At 37.7% G+C, this 14,527-nt stretch overlaps 1 protein-coding gene across 8 annotated transcripts in view; it reads right to left on the minus strand.

Annotated features, from left to right (window-relative positions):
* Positions 1–14,527, minus strand: part of INPP4A (inositol polyphosphate-4-phosphatase type I A) — a 122,593-nt gene extending 108,066 nt beyond the window's left edge. For 2 of the 8 annotated variants that reach the window (XM_032226340.1, XM_032226342.1), the window contains exon 1: positions 14,140–14,523. The gene's annotated coding sequence lies outside the window, so the exon portion shown is untranslated. Of the gene's footprint in view, positions 1–14,139 lie in introns of all 8 variants that reach the window. The other 6 variants (XM_032226339.1, XM_032226343.1, XM_032226337.1 and 3 more) reach the window with 6 other exon arrangements.

Genomic DNA, 14,527 nt, shown 5'->3' on the forward strand with positions numbered 1-14,527 from the left:
CTTGTATCTTATTACCTCTTGTCCTGCTAAAACAATACAGCTCTAAAGCTATATTCTTCATTCATCTATTCGGATATTTGCCAAACATTGCTACTGGCATTCAACAGGTAATTGCTAATAAAAAGACATCTTCCCAAGTTAAACTTCTCTAGCTAGTTTGATAATTTTAACAGCCTCTTCCTATAATCACAAAAATATGAAGTTGGTTTTCACTGATGTAAAGCCAGGCAGCCATAGGAGAAACTAAAATGCTGTTCCCAAACAATCACTAGAGAAGAAAGGATTGAGCCCAATAGCAGAGAATAAAGGAAATGAAAGTCCAAAGTCACTTTTGCATACAGAACATCCATCAGAACATCTATCCAGACAGTATTTCCCTTCACACAACATAGATGTTACATCAAGTATATTTTCAACACTGAAGGGCAATTTAATTAGGTCAATTGGAAGCTATTCATATCTAAACTAAACCTTCTCTTCACTGATGATTTCCATGTTGGTTGGACCCTAATTCCATAATCTCCATCATCAACAACAACACATTTTTTAGTAGCAAGAGCCACTGGAATTGTTCTATTCTGGAAAACTAAAGGACCAAAATAAACACTAAGGATTTTCAAAAACTTTCAAAGCCCAAAGTTACCTTCATGAGATGGGCACACGCGCGCGCACACACACATATTTGATAAACAAATAAAGAAGTTGCATTTTTTAAAGAGAACATACATGCATTTTTTACTTACATCCAGATGGGCTTATAGCTGTGTATTCTACCTGCAATTGCATTGTGAGAGTTGCCAGATACCAGCTGTGAAGCCATCAATGAGTGCTTTGTTAGCACATCATGTTGATTCTTCCCAAGTTGCACTAATTGCCCACCTGTTTCCAGACAGAATTCTACGTACTAGAAATCACCACTAAAAGCTTTCAATGGATTTAGATCCACGATGTCAAAGGGATTCAAATTCAACAGAAGAGAGGCATGCTGAATTAAAGAGAAAGTGTTGGGGGTTAGTGATTTACTTATTGTATTTATATGCTGCTGTAAGGTCTTGCCTCTCCAATCTTCTCAAGAAAGCAGGACTTGAAACTCCGATGGTTCCAAAAGGTGCTTTTATTGGAAGGTTTGTGATAACAAGAAATTTAGGCAAGAACTGAAGCTTCTGATTTAAAACCAGCTGTTTAAAGCAATGCTAACCAAACCCCTCCCACACTACATTATTGCAGGGAAACAGAAAGAGAGACTTAATATAGAGATTAGCACAGTAATGCAGGAAACAGAAGCAGAAACTTCATATACAGACCACTCCATTACTCCCCTCCTTCCTTCCACCAAAATGCCAGCATCCTGGTATATCTGGACCTGACAGCTGCCTGCTTTTTGGGTTGGCCAAGCTCTTTCTATGCTACTGATATTTATCTTCGTGTTTCAACAAGGAAAATAAAATACAAAGCTTGTTTATGTAGATCCCCATTTTTTCCCCCATAACTATATTGCTTTTGTTTCTGGCAGATACTTGAACTACAAATTTTACTGGACAAATGTATTGTGTTGTATTATTTATCTGTTCATTTGTAATAATTGTTTTTAAATTTTAAATTCTTCAGTTTTATATGACTATATTAATTTTAACTATCCTTAATACTGTATACAATTATACATGAGGTAAAGGTAAAGGTTCCCCTTGCACATATGTGCTAGTCATTCCCAACTCTAGGGGCGGTGCTCATCTGTTTAAAAGCCGAAGAGCCAGCGCTGTCCAAAGAGGTCTTCCTGGTCATGTGGCCAGCATGACTAAACGCTGAAGGAGCACAGAACGCTGTTACCTTCCCACCAAAGGTGGTTCCTATTTTTCTACTTGCATTTGAACATGTTTTCAAACTGCTAGATTGGCAGAAGCTGGGACAAGTAACAGGAGCTCCCTCTGTTACGTGGTGCTAGGGATTCGAACCACCTAATTGCTGACCTTTCTGATCAACAAGCTCAGCGTCTTAGCCATTGAGCAACTGCACCCCTTACAATTATACATACTTACATATATTTTCTAATATCTAACTAATGTAGGACTCTTAGACAGTACATCCAGAATAGTAGGTCAATGTTAGCTTTTGAGGTATTATCACTGCTGCAGGGGTAAAAGTATGCTGGTGGTTAAGAGTCACATACAAATGCCTGAAACTCAATTAATCTGTTTCAGGTTGGAAATTTTCTTCTAGTTCGTGCAGTCTAGCAAACCCACATGAGAACGTAAAAGGATGTAGCTAGCAGGAAGCAGAGGAGGAAGAATTCTTGTACAGTGACTGAATTCCCAATATAATAAACAGATTTGATCTTGTCACAAGTCATATTTATAAAACGACTGGTATTCTCTGTGGAAACTATTAGTTTTATCCAAAAATATCTACTTTTTTTAAATGCCTATTTTGCAAGAAACATGTTCCAAATTCAAGCGAAGGAGGGTTATGCATATATAGTACTTGAAATTTTTGTTAATAATTTCCCCCCCAAAGGATATATTGTTCTTCCACTCAAGAACAACCAGCAATGACAGGTCATCTTTTAAAAAATGAAAATGCAAAGTACCCTTTCATATTACTCTCTCTCTGTTTAAATGTGGACTCCTTGGGCTGCATCTTATATATTTGGGGATAGGAGCTGTGGTGGCGCAGTGGTTAGAATGCAGTATCTGCATTCCACTGCCAGGAGTTTGAACATGACCAACTCAAGATTGACTCAGCCTTCCATTCTTCTGAGGTCAGTAAAACGAGGACCCAGATTGTTGTGGGCAATATGCTGACTCTGTAAACAGCTTAGAGAAGCTGTAAAAAGCACTGTGAAGTGGTATATAAGTCTAAGAGCTATTGCTATGTGTGGATTATGAAGTACATGATGGGAATGTATATTATACTTAGAGATATGTGACCAGGAGGAGCTAAGAATGGAGTGTTTGGCAGCATTCAACACCACATCCCAACTATAGCAATAGCAATAGCACTTAGACTTATATACCGCTTCCTAGGGCTTTCAGCCCTCTCTAAGCAGTTTACAGATTCAGCATATTGCCACCAACAATCCGGTCCACATTTTACCCACCTCGGAAGGATGGAAGGCTGAGTCAACCTTGAGCCGGTGAGATTTGAACAGCCAAACTGCAGAACTGCAGTCAGCTGAAGTAGCCTGCAGTGCTGCATTTAACCACTGTGCCACCTCGACTCCCAGGGGGATGCACTGGTGAGGGCTTTTTCCTGGAATGTTTTTCTTTGTAACCTCCTAGAGTCCTAGACTGATCTAGTTCATTCTCTAACTTGATCTTTCCTTGGTTGACTTCTCCCACCATTCCAAATTTAAAATAAATAAAATAAAATGGGAGTAGAAAAAAATGTAAATCAGATCAAATGCCATTATGGTTCAGGACTTCAGCATTTGATATGTCACCTTATCCTGGTACTCTTAACTGGTTCTGCTAGTTCATTTAAAAAAATAAACCAGTAATCACATCACAATTGGGAAGGCTAATGCAGCAAAACCTGCCACCCTCACAAAAGCCATGGTAAATGGTACTAGCACTTTTCAAAAGCAAAGTCAGATCTTGTCTGTCAGTCATTCAGCGGCTGGCAGGCAAGGTCAAGAATCAGGCATCACAAGAATGTTCTTTATTGTAGTATGGAATAAAGTAACTTGAAACCCAGGTTTTTTCCCATTCCATCTTATTCTATTACACAGTACCAAGGTGGGGCATTCTGAGTTTCATTTTTCAAGTCTCCTCTCAGGGTTGAGTGATCTTTTCTTTTTTAGAGCTTGCTGTTCCCCCTCAAGATCAAGAAATGTAAAGCTGACCTTATCACCCATTTGAATGAATGGACTAAGAAATCAAATAAATAAGGCAAGTGTTGCTTTTTAGATCTATGTCATTGAATAGTTCAATGACTGTTCATACATTTCAAGTATCTATTAATTTATTTCCCCAAAATTGTAGGCAGGGAGTGCCACATGATATATCATTATAACTGGTTGGTGTGCTAAGCAAATGAGCTGTTCAGAGGGTGGAACTGCCAAGAAACTCTGAAATTTTAAAACATTTTAGAATTTGAGAGGAGGCATTATATAGAAAAAAACTGATCTGTTTTCCAGATGTAGCTTAATAGTTATGCTACAGAACTAATTTAGCTCACCATGGTAATGTCTCACAGGAGTAGCTCTTCTAGGTTAGTTCATCTTCTGCAAATTCTCCAAGGCAAACATCAAAGCAATTGACCCATCTGATTCATCTCTATTCTTGCAGAAGTTGCAGTAAGGACACATAAATTTAGGTTTCTGTCATGACCGTCATTTGTAAAGATGGTCTAATAACTTTAAAAGCCAGCTTTTAAACCATACCTTGAGGCAGCCAGTTCCCTAAATTTCTTCTAAAAGCCTTACTACTCATTTCACTTAATAGCCCAAATTATTCTGGAGAAGTGGGGAATTTATCTAGACTTCATAATTTTAAAAATCTCAGTTGTGTCCTTCTCTAGCTGGTCCAAATGCTCTTTCTTCAGGTTCATCTATCTCCATGTGTTCATAAAGAGACAACTGGAACTAAGTACAGAGCTCCAGATATGGCTGAATGTCATATGAAAAAGCACTAGTAGGAAATAATAATAATTATTTTCATAACTTTCTAGTAACAAAATATATAAACAAACCAATATATACAGTATTTTCTAATTAGACTGGGCCAACTCAAGAACAACTTATCGGTTATTCCGGAAGTTAGGGATTTTTACTTTAGGGCATATCACTTGATACATACAGTGATACATATTTGACATTTAACTACTTTAAAAAATGATTATGTTAATTATATACAGTATTTGTTTTCACTGTTGCTTCCTGTTTTAACTAGTTCCTAACTAATACAAAAAAGGACCTAAATTCTTATTTCATAACTCTTAAAATTACTCATCAATGAGAGAAAGGAAACTATCAAAAGCTTTTCAAAACTACAAGTTTACGTAATTTCAAGATCTTTATGAAACAGGTGTTCCTCTTGAGAAACCATTGCTATTTTTAAGATACTCAATTACGGTAAATTCAGTATTACTAAATACAACACAACCACCAGAAATACTTCACACAACAAAATTAAAGGCAGAAAACATTACAAATCCAATGCCCATGGGGTTGGCAACTAGTTAAATGAATTTTTAAGAAAAAAATTAAATTAATGGCACGCAGACCAGAGGTGAGTTGCTCCCAGTTCAGCCTGGATCGGGTGAACTGGTAGTGGTGGTGGTGGGAGACTCCACCCACCCGCCCGGACACTTCGGCGCATGCACAGAAGCGTTGTGCGCATATGAGTGAACCGATAGTAAAAAAATGGAAACCCACCACTGACACAGGCCTATCAAAAGCTATTAGTCCTATCTTCAAAAATACTGCAAAAACTACCACCACCCCAATTTCAGATTAAATGTAAAATAGAATTCCTTCTACTTCTTTTTTTAAGATTATTCCTCTAGAATCTTGAATCATTTAAATTTCTCTACAGGAGTAAGGGCTGGAATACAGCAGGATTATGTAAGGTAGAAGAGAGAATTAAACCTGGTCCATGTCACATTTGTAAGCTTAGTGCGATGTGTCCGGGAAATGAACTCTTATTTCAGCCAAAATAATAATTCTCATATTTTTCCAAGTATATACAACATATTCAAGAATGACAGAGTTTAAAATAAGAACTAATTCATTTAGTTGATTAATCTTAAAAAGAAAACAATTTATCCAGACTTTTTTGCATCACACTACGCCTTAAAAATATTTGCTTCAACTATGGCTTTAAAAAAATAATTTAGAAACAAAATAAACTTGGAAGTCATAATGAAATAATTTAAGGGACTTAAATTGCTTAACACAATGGTTTAGAGACCCCAGAAAAATTGTTTTTTTCAAATACTATCATCTCCATGGCTCTAGGTTATTATAATAACCATGGTTCTTTTAGTTTATCCAAAACCAGAAATAACATATGAATATGATTTATTAAATATGCAACAGTACCTTAGCCACAATTCATTTTAAAACATAGAAAAAATATCTATGTTTATTAAAAGGAAGTCACAAAATTCACATATTTTATGCATGTCAGAAACAATGAATTTATAACACCTATTAGCAGAGCAGGTGTATGTTTTCCACTTGAATCTCCAAAAAGAAGTGCTGTAGATAACTTTTGCATGAAATATCTGCTTATCACTGTTGACAATACAGGCTTTGATGAACTAAGAGAAAGAAGTTAGCAAATGCCCTAAGCATATATTTCACCTCCTACTCAACTCCCATAAACGTAGGCATATGAGAATATGGGTAACTTGTAGCTGAGTGTTCGCACCTTCTTATGCAAATATTCAGCACTGGAGGAAGGTGGAGGCCTCCTAAATGATTTGGCTTATTTACTTCCAGTGACATCATCAACATTCTTATAAATATCCTTTGACATGTTGATCATTTCTGGGTTGAGAGGAAACCAAAATTGATGGGAATGATATTATTCTCTGAAGTATCTTTCTTCCCCTTCTATTTGAAACCACATTCTAATTAGGGGCATGTACATACCTAATAGAGCTTGACTTGTTATTTTTTTCCAAATGACTCACATTTTCAAAGAATAATATACCGTATATGGTTTATCATCTCACAAGTGAGTACATTAAATCTGGGGGCTAAATTCATCTGACTATATTACTGCTTATTATACAATATGAACATGCCCACCTGTTTATTTTAAGATATTTAACAGAGCTTTGGGCATACAAATATGAAATACCCAGTGTATTTCAGCAACATCCAAGCTAGGAAAGCTCCCACTGTTCTTTTCCACTGGAAAAGGAAGGAAGGAAGGAAGGAAGGAAGGAAGGAAATACATTAATTACTATTTTTGCCTTAGCTAAAAGCATTCTAGAAACTATAGAGTCAAATTTATAGCTATAATTTCTTGCAAAACAGCAAATATAACTGCAATAGCAATTTAGCCACAATAACAGGCATGGTTATGAAAAATGAAAGAAGGTATCTATATAGTATTACAATTATTGTGTTTGTAACCTTTAACTGAGTGAAATGGTGTATCATAAGCCAAAACTTTTTTAACAAAGGTATCTCAAAAGGGCTAATTTACGGAATGAATCCCAAGTCAGATCCATGACTCTCCTGGAATTGAAATTTGGCAAATTTTATAAAATATTTTATGACATAAAATTATTATGAAGCATGTTGTGACATAATACAAAATGTCATAAAATATTTCTTCAATCAGCTCTGATATTTGACTGTGCTATACAGTTCAACAGGGAGTACTTTCAAAGATAGGTACATCTCTGAATATCTCTTATGAATTCTTAAGAATTTTAAACTTTTAAGTGCATTAGAAGTTCTGCCACTATTGAGGGATCTGATAAGGAAGCATCTCTGAAACAGTGATCAAAAGGTCACAAGTTGTCTCACTTGAACTAAAACTGCACAAAAATAAGACAATAATCATAACTTGGTACAGAATTGCACAATCTTGTTTTCTACTAATCTACCCAGAGAGATCGTCATTAAAGTACCGTAATACAAATTTAATGTCTCATAGTTAGACATTTACTAAACGCATCAGTCTGATTTCCCAACCAGAAAACAATCTTTCAAAATAATTAGGAAATCACAGAACAGACACCTCATACTTCTGCTAAGGTTCTAATAATCTTCTCTGTTTTGTGAACTGTTCCTGGCCATCAAAATTAACAATTAATAGAAAGTTCATTGTTTAAAACTGGAATAATGTCTTTACTCTATAGTTAACACTGATTAAACAGATAAGCAGCATTGCAAACAAAAGTCAGTATCTCTGGAACTATTCAATGTGATTTTACCAATTCATACGCACTGTGTTCAAACAAACTTCCTTGAAATACAAATTGTTAATCACTATAAATCTTGTACAAGAATACTAAATTGGGGGGCGGGGGGGATTTGCTATGCTCCAGTACTTGCTCATTTGAAAAAAAGGAGTTACCGGTAGTCCTTGATTTACAACCATTTGTTTAATGACCAGTGAAGTTTCAACAGCACTGAAAAAGGATGACTTACAAGCAGTCTTCACACTTAATGGCTTTTGCAGCATTTCTATGGTTATGTGATCAAAATTCAGGTGCTTGGAAACCCACATGTATTTACAATGATTGATATGTCCTCGGATCACACAATCACCGTTTGTGACCTTCCCAGTCAGCTTCCAAGAAGCAAAGTTAATGGGGGAAGTTGGAATTGCTTAATGAGTGTATGATTCATTTAACTGCAGTGATTCATTTAACCACCATGACAAAAAGGTTGTAAAATCCACTTTGACAATCACCTTGCTTAGCGATGGAAATTCTAGTGCCAGTTTTGGTCATAAGTCAAGGACTACTTGTAAAGAGGACTAGAGTCCTGATCAGAGCATGGATGTGAACTGAATACCACCATAAGTATTCCCATGGATTCTGCAACATGTGTTTCACTGCATAGTATAGCCTTTATTGTCATTGTACAAAATAAATGCAATGAAATTGGTTGAATGTCAGAATTCAGCTTCAGAAGCATAAGTGCAAAGTAGAAATACTACTTTAAGAAATATATTTTATTATTTGATTTTCATTTGTCATAATTAAAAACAATTAATTCTCGATTTAAAATATTATACTTTCCTTATTTTTAATCCTTTGCTCACAAGAGAGGAAGGAAAGGGAAAATAATAGCACTTTGTTATTACAGAGCTACAATATTAGGCAAAAGCAGAGCCAAATTCTTAAACTTAGCTGGTTAAAAGCTTTTATGCCAAATGTTTTTATCTCACTTCACAACTAAACCAAATTATACACATTTCTTCAGACTGGACAGATACAACACGACAGACAAATAGTCTGGTTTAATTTAAACAATGGAAAACATCTTTCTGTGTAGAGAAGCAAATATTCCCTCACAGTGCTCCAATCCCCTGTTCAAAAAAATGGTATAGACAAAAACCCTAACAAGCACAACTGTGATGCAAAACTAGTTTTCCACATGAATGGATATGTTTGCTTCTCCTCAATAATGGCAGTCACCTAAATAGGCAAATAGCAGAGCAAATATATAATGTTCTCTCCTGGGAAGCAAACATACAAATTCATTTACGGAATATATTCTCTGGAAGAGATATTTGCAGAGTCTGGAGCAGCAGGTGACATGGCAATGCTTCCTCAATTACCTAATTATGATAATTGCAACTTCCTTTGTGCATCATACATAGGCCTGTCCAACATAGGCAACTAGAATGCATGACTTGGCTGAGGGAGGCTGAGACTGCCTATAAAAAACATATAGTTGCCTTTTACCTATAGTTCTGACAAGCAACCAAAGCACATATATGCTATACCTTTTGAGTTATTACTACTAATTCTACTCAGACCTTACAAAAACACACAAAAATAAGATATTAAATAAATGTTTACTTTATTCTGAATGTATATTTGTAATTAGATGCTATTCATTTTTCCTGATGTATTTCTTTCAGGATCTTCTTCTTCTTCACTTCCTCTTTTACCACTTTGGATGTCAAGGGATCTTTCAGGACCACTTTCACTATTACATAATCTATAAAAAATTAGACCTAATTCCATTTCTCTATAAATGGTTTATTTCAAGGAAAGCACGGATTATATATTACAATGCTGTTAGTAGTAAAAAAAAAGTTACATTTCTCATCTGTTTAAGGTATGGTAGTTCTAAATTAATTCAAAACTTTTTTAGAAGTGTTATCTTAATGTTTTTAACAGATGAGTAAACAGAAAAAACAATAGCAGAGAATTTAGCATTTAAGGTAAGAGCAGCAGGCAGGAATAGCTGTATTTGGTATTTCACAGATTAGTATTTCTACCAGAGCTGGTATTCAGTAGGTTCTGACCAGTTCTGGAGAACCGGTAGTAGAAATTTTGAGTAGTTCGGAGAACCGGTAAATACCATCTCTGATTGGCCCCACCCCCATCTATTCTCTGTCTCCCGAGTCCCAGCTGATCGGGAGGGAATAGGGATTTTGCAGTAACCTTCCTTTGGAGTGGGGAGGGAATGGAGATTTTACAGTATCCTTCCCCTGCCATGCACACCAGTTCATGCCTACCAAGCCATGCCACACCCACCAAGCCACGCCCTCAGAACCAGCAGTGAAAAAATTAGAATCCCACCATTGATTTCTAATGTATGAAACATCTCCTGAAGCTGTTATCAGCTACCAGGAAATATAAGATTAACATTTTTACAAGCAAACATGTACAACCATGTTTGCATTTTGCAAAGAATCCAACTATATAAAGTTCAACATAAATAGGAGAAAACACATGATGCATAAATAAACCCGTTAGCAAACCAGGATTAAAGAATGTGGGTGGCAGTCTTGCAGCTGTGGAAAAAAAGGTTTCTAGGATAAACACAACTAATTTCATCAGGATTTATTTCTATCAGACTGAGAGATAAGTAACCTTGATTACAATACTTCTGGTTGGGGAAAGATCTGCAATTAAAAGAATTTCCTCCTGAGATAGAGAGAGCAATTCCAGGAGTTATCAAATGACATCCCGGAAAATTATAACGTACAATGAAAAAAATCATATATATGGAAGCAAAAAAGTACAGCACAGAAGTCTGCTATCTATAAATGCTATATGTGCCTAATTTAAAATGGCCTTTTAAAATGGTAGACAAACAATTAGCATAATTATGACAAGAAATGTGATACAGAACTTGTACTATCACTATTAAATTTAAAGCTAAACTAGGCAAAGAATAAAATAGTGAATCTGTTTTGTCAGACAACCTTTGATCCTAAACAATGTGATTCAGCAGGTCTCTACTGATTAAAGAGTCTGTATAGTAAAGGACAATCCCAAAGATCTAAAATAAGCTAATTTTAATGGCTTAACATAATAACATGAATATATTTTATTTCTAACTCCAAGGTTAAATTAGATGTAAGAAAGACAATTAATTATTACACAGAAATTAATTTTACAATATGATAAAAATGCAAAAGTTTTGGTCTCAAAGATCGATAAGTATATAAATTTCTAGCATTAAAAATATTTGGAGAATAATATTGGAACCTATTGATGAAACTATTTGGAAGAGTTGACTGTATATTTCATTAAAAAAACACCAAACTGTATCTGCCAAAAACAGAATATATCTCAAAATAATTCATAGTGTTCCCCTTGCCCTTCCTCTCAGTGAGATTGTAATTTAAAAAGTATAATTTATGTCATAGGAGAACTGATAGATTGGTGCTTACTTTCATATAAGGTGGCAAAGCTTATTCATTTAAAAAGAATATCTATTTATATAAATGTATCTATCTCTATCTATCTCTGTCTATATGTATCTATCCAGCTATCTCTCTATTTATCTATCTATTTTGCAGGATTATTCAGAAAGAGCGTGACCTGACAATTGCGCGATAGACATATGCGTGCCGACAAAATAGCGCCGATTAAAACGCAACGTCGAAATCAGGTGCCCATAAATTCGCGACATCAAAATCGCACCGACAAAAGCGCGATGACAAGCACAATAAAATTGAAAAATTTTTAGAGTTAGGGTTAGGGTTATAACGTTGATGACACGATTTGTTGATGATGCAATTTTGTCGGCACGCATTTGTCGGCACGCTTTTGTCGAAAATCAATTAGCTATTTTGACGGCGCTCATTTGTCCATCGCGGTTTTGTCAGCGTGCATATGTCTATCGTGCATTTGTCGGTGAACCCAGAAAGAGATAGCCCCTTCCCTAGTACTGACTTTATTATCACCATATAATACCTTGCATATAGAAGCATCAAATAAAGAGCTACTGTCTCCTGCCAAGCTATATTGTAACTTAGTTATGAAGAATGAAGCAGGATATTTAAAAGCCAGAGACTATGGAATATAGCCTTAGTCGAGAATGTAACTAAGCAGGAATATTTTTTCTTCAATACAATCTAGTTTTCTGGTATATATTAAGAGAATATCCAACCCTTAGTTTTTTGCATAATCATGAGCATGTTGTAGCAAAGAGTAACTTCTTGTACAGTTACATATCATTAGTTGTGTTATTTTACACAATTACTGTTTGTTTGTATGTGTTTGTATAGCTGTGTCTTTAACAAAATAAAATTTAAAAAGATAAATTGCAAACACCTCAGTTATTCTATTCAAAACTATTGCAGGATGGTTTCATTAAAAGTTTGGCTAACATTATTTTTAAAGCTCAGTTGTTTCAGGAAGCATCAGTAGCATTTGTATTCTACTTTCCAGCAAAAATATTATTCTTTTTAATGATCATGGGTTGAACCCATGCAAGGCATACTCAGACACCCCCCCATCAACTGAAATTGAGCTGTTTATCCCCCCATTGATCTCTGTAGATCTTCTCCATGTATGACAAAAGTTCAGCTGCCTGTTCTGTCTGCTGCACTTTTAACCTGCCCACATTACTATAACCTCCATCTTGTGGTCAACCTATTGCTAAGGCAAGATGAAGCTAATTCAAGGTGCTTTTGAAGAATGGAAGCATCTTCCTAGCAGCTGCAAAGACTTTTCACATGGACAATGGCAATTGGAGGATGGCCCTCCAGAGGTCAGTGAACTGCTGGGTTACAGATGGACCAGCCTCTCCCATCAAACTACTGGGCTCTGTGCCTGCACATCCATTTATATTTGGCTGCCAAAGAGACTAGACACTTCCCTTGCAGCTTTCTCCCCCCCACCTTAAGTTCAAACACAGCAATATCAATATAATGTAAAATCAAATGCAGTTCTTCTGGGAGATTGATATTCCCATTGACAAATAGAAATACTGTAGTCCTAAAAATCCTACTGTAATCCTAAAAAGCAGAAACATCTGAAACTGACAAATGAAATTAATTTAACATCAAGCACCAGGCCAAGGCAAGATAGGATGAGATATTACAAATCATCTGGAGGTTTGGTGTCACTTAAAAAGGGTCAGATCAAGGTTCAAAAATAAACCAACAATTCAAGGAGGTTTTTAGATTTAACCCCAACCCCCAGTAGACCCCAGGTAAAGAGAAGGAACTGTTCTAGCAACAGCACCTTCTCATTTGAGATTGGCCAGAGATGAGCAACACTATGGGTCTTTTTGCTGAGGCACGGTAAAAAGTAGACTGTGTGGGCAATCGTTTAAAATTAGTAACCCAAGCCTAAAATTAAGCTAGTCCTTATAACAGCTCCTGGGTGACTAGCACTCTTCAAGAAACACGTGAACTGTGTGAAATAGTTTTAACAAATATCTTTTGTCACAAGATTTAGGGCTATCTTGGGAAGGTATCAAGTCGATCCTTTTAAAGGTCTCATCAATTCACAGATGAATCAGGAACATATCATGTAATCGCATTCCATGCCAAGAAACCAGATTAATGAAGGAAAAGCCTGGCTCCAGGGCAAGAACTCCGGGAACCCATTCCGCAAAACAGAACCCTGGAGGCCCTAGAAAAGAAAAGAAAAGCCCTGAACCTGCCAATATACAACCATCTTCTCTTCCTCCTTTTTTATTTTTATTTTTATTCAATCCTGTCCGGCGCACGCCCTCCAGTTTGCATCAGGCAAATGCAGCTATCGGATCACACACCAAGCGCCAGAGAAAGACATCAGCATCCCTCCTACTAGGAGTCGTGCACATCCGTGGTGGTTAAACATGCCCTTCCCCCCCCCCCCACGGCATCGGCGGGCCGAGGCAAAGCAAGAACCCGTCACGCGCCAGTCTCCTCCACCCACCCACCCCAAGTTGCCCAAACAAAACCGAACAATGGGGGGGTGGATGCAGCCCCTTCTGAGCAGAAGCGGGGCAGCGCGGAATCCCACCGCCCTCACTGCTGTTTATTTGACAGCTCCTCGCAAAGCGAGGGAGAGGACGCGGCGTTGAAGCCGCCGACGCCGTTACCCCTCCCTACCGCCCCTCACCCTCTTTTGCTGGGACTCTTGCTGCAGAGCTTCCACCCCCACTCCCCTCTTCTCCTCGGGGGAGCGGCGTTTGCAACCGAGAGCGCGGGAGGCGACCAGCAGCAGCAGCGAAAGAAGGGAAGGATCCCGTTTTTGCAAGGGCGCCCGCCTTACCTCGCGCCCGCTCGGACTAGAGGAGCCGCACCTTCCTCAGCAAGCCTTGCGCGGCATGCTGGACTGGCTCGTGGCCCTTTTGAGGTCCGAGGAGCTGCGGCAGCAACCTCACCTTCCCGTCGGATGTGGCTCTTCTTCGCACCCGACAGCAGCTTCTTCTGCTACTGCAGCAACCCGGGCTCCTCAACGCGCATACACCCAAGGCAGCTTATGACGCCATAATCCATTCAGGCTCCTCCTCCGCCTCCCGTTCTTCTCCGGCGCTTGCACCGCCCACCGCTTCTCTGCCCTCGCGGGCCGCACTTCAGGCCCGCCCGATCGCTCTCCCTGTCATTTTGGGGTCTGGGCTCGCGCGCCTCAGCTGCGGGGATCCGGATGAGCGCGAGGC

The sequence above is a fragment of the Thamnophis elegans genome, chromosome 11 (assembly GCF_009769535.1).
Source record: "Thamnophis elegans isolate rThaEle1 chromosome 11, rThaEle1.pri, whole genome shotgun sequence".
NCBI lineage: Eukaryota > Metazoa > Chordata > Lepidosauria > Squamata > Colubridae > Thamnophis > Thamnophis elegans.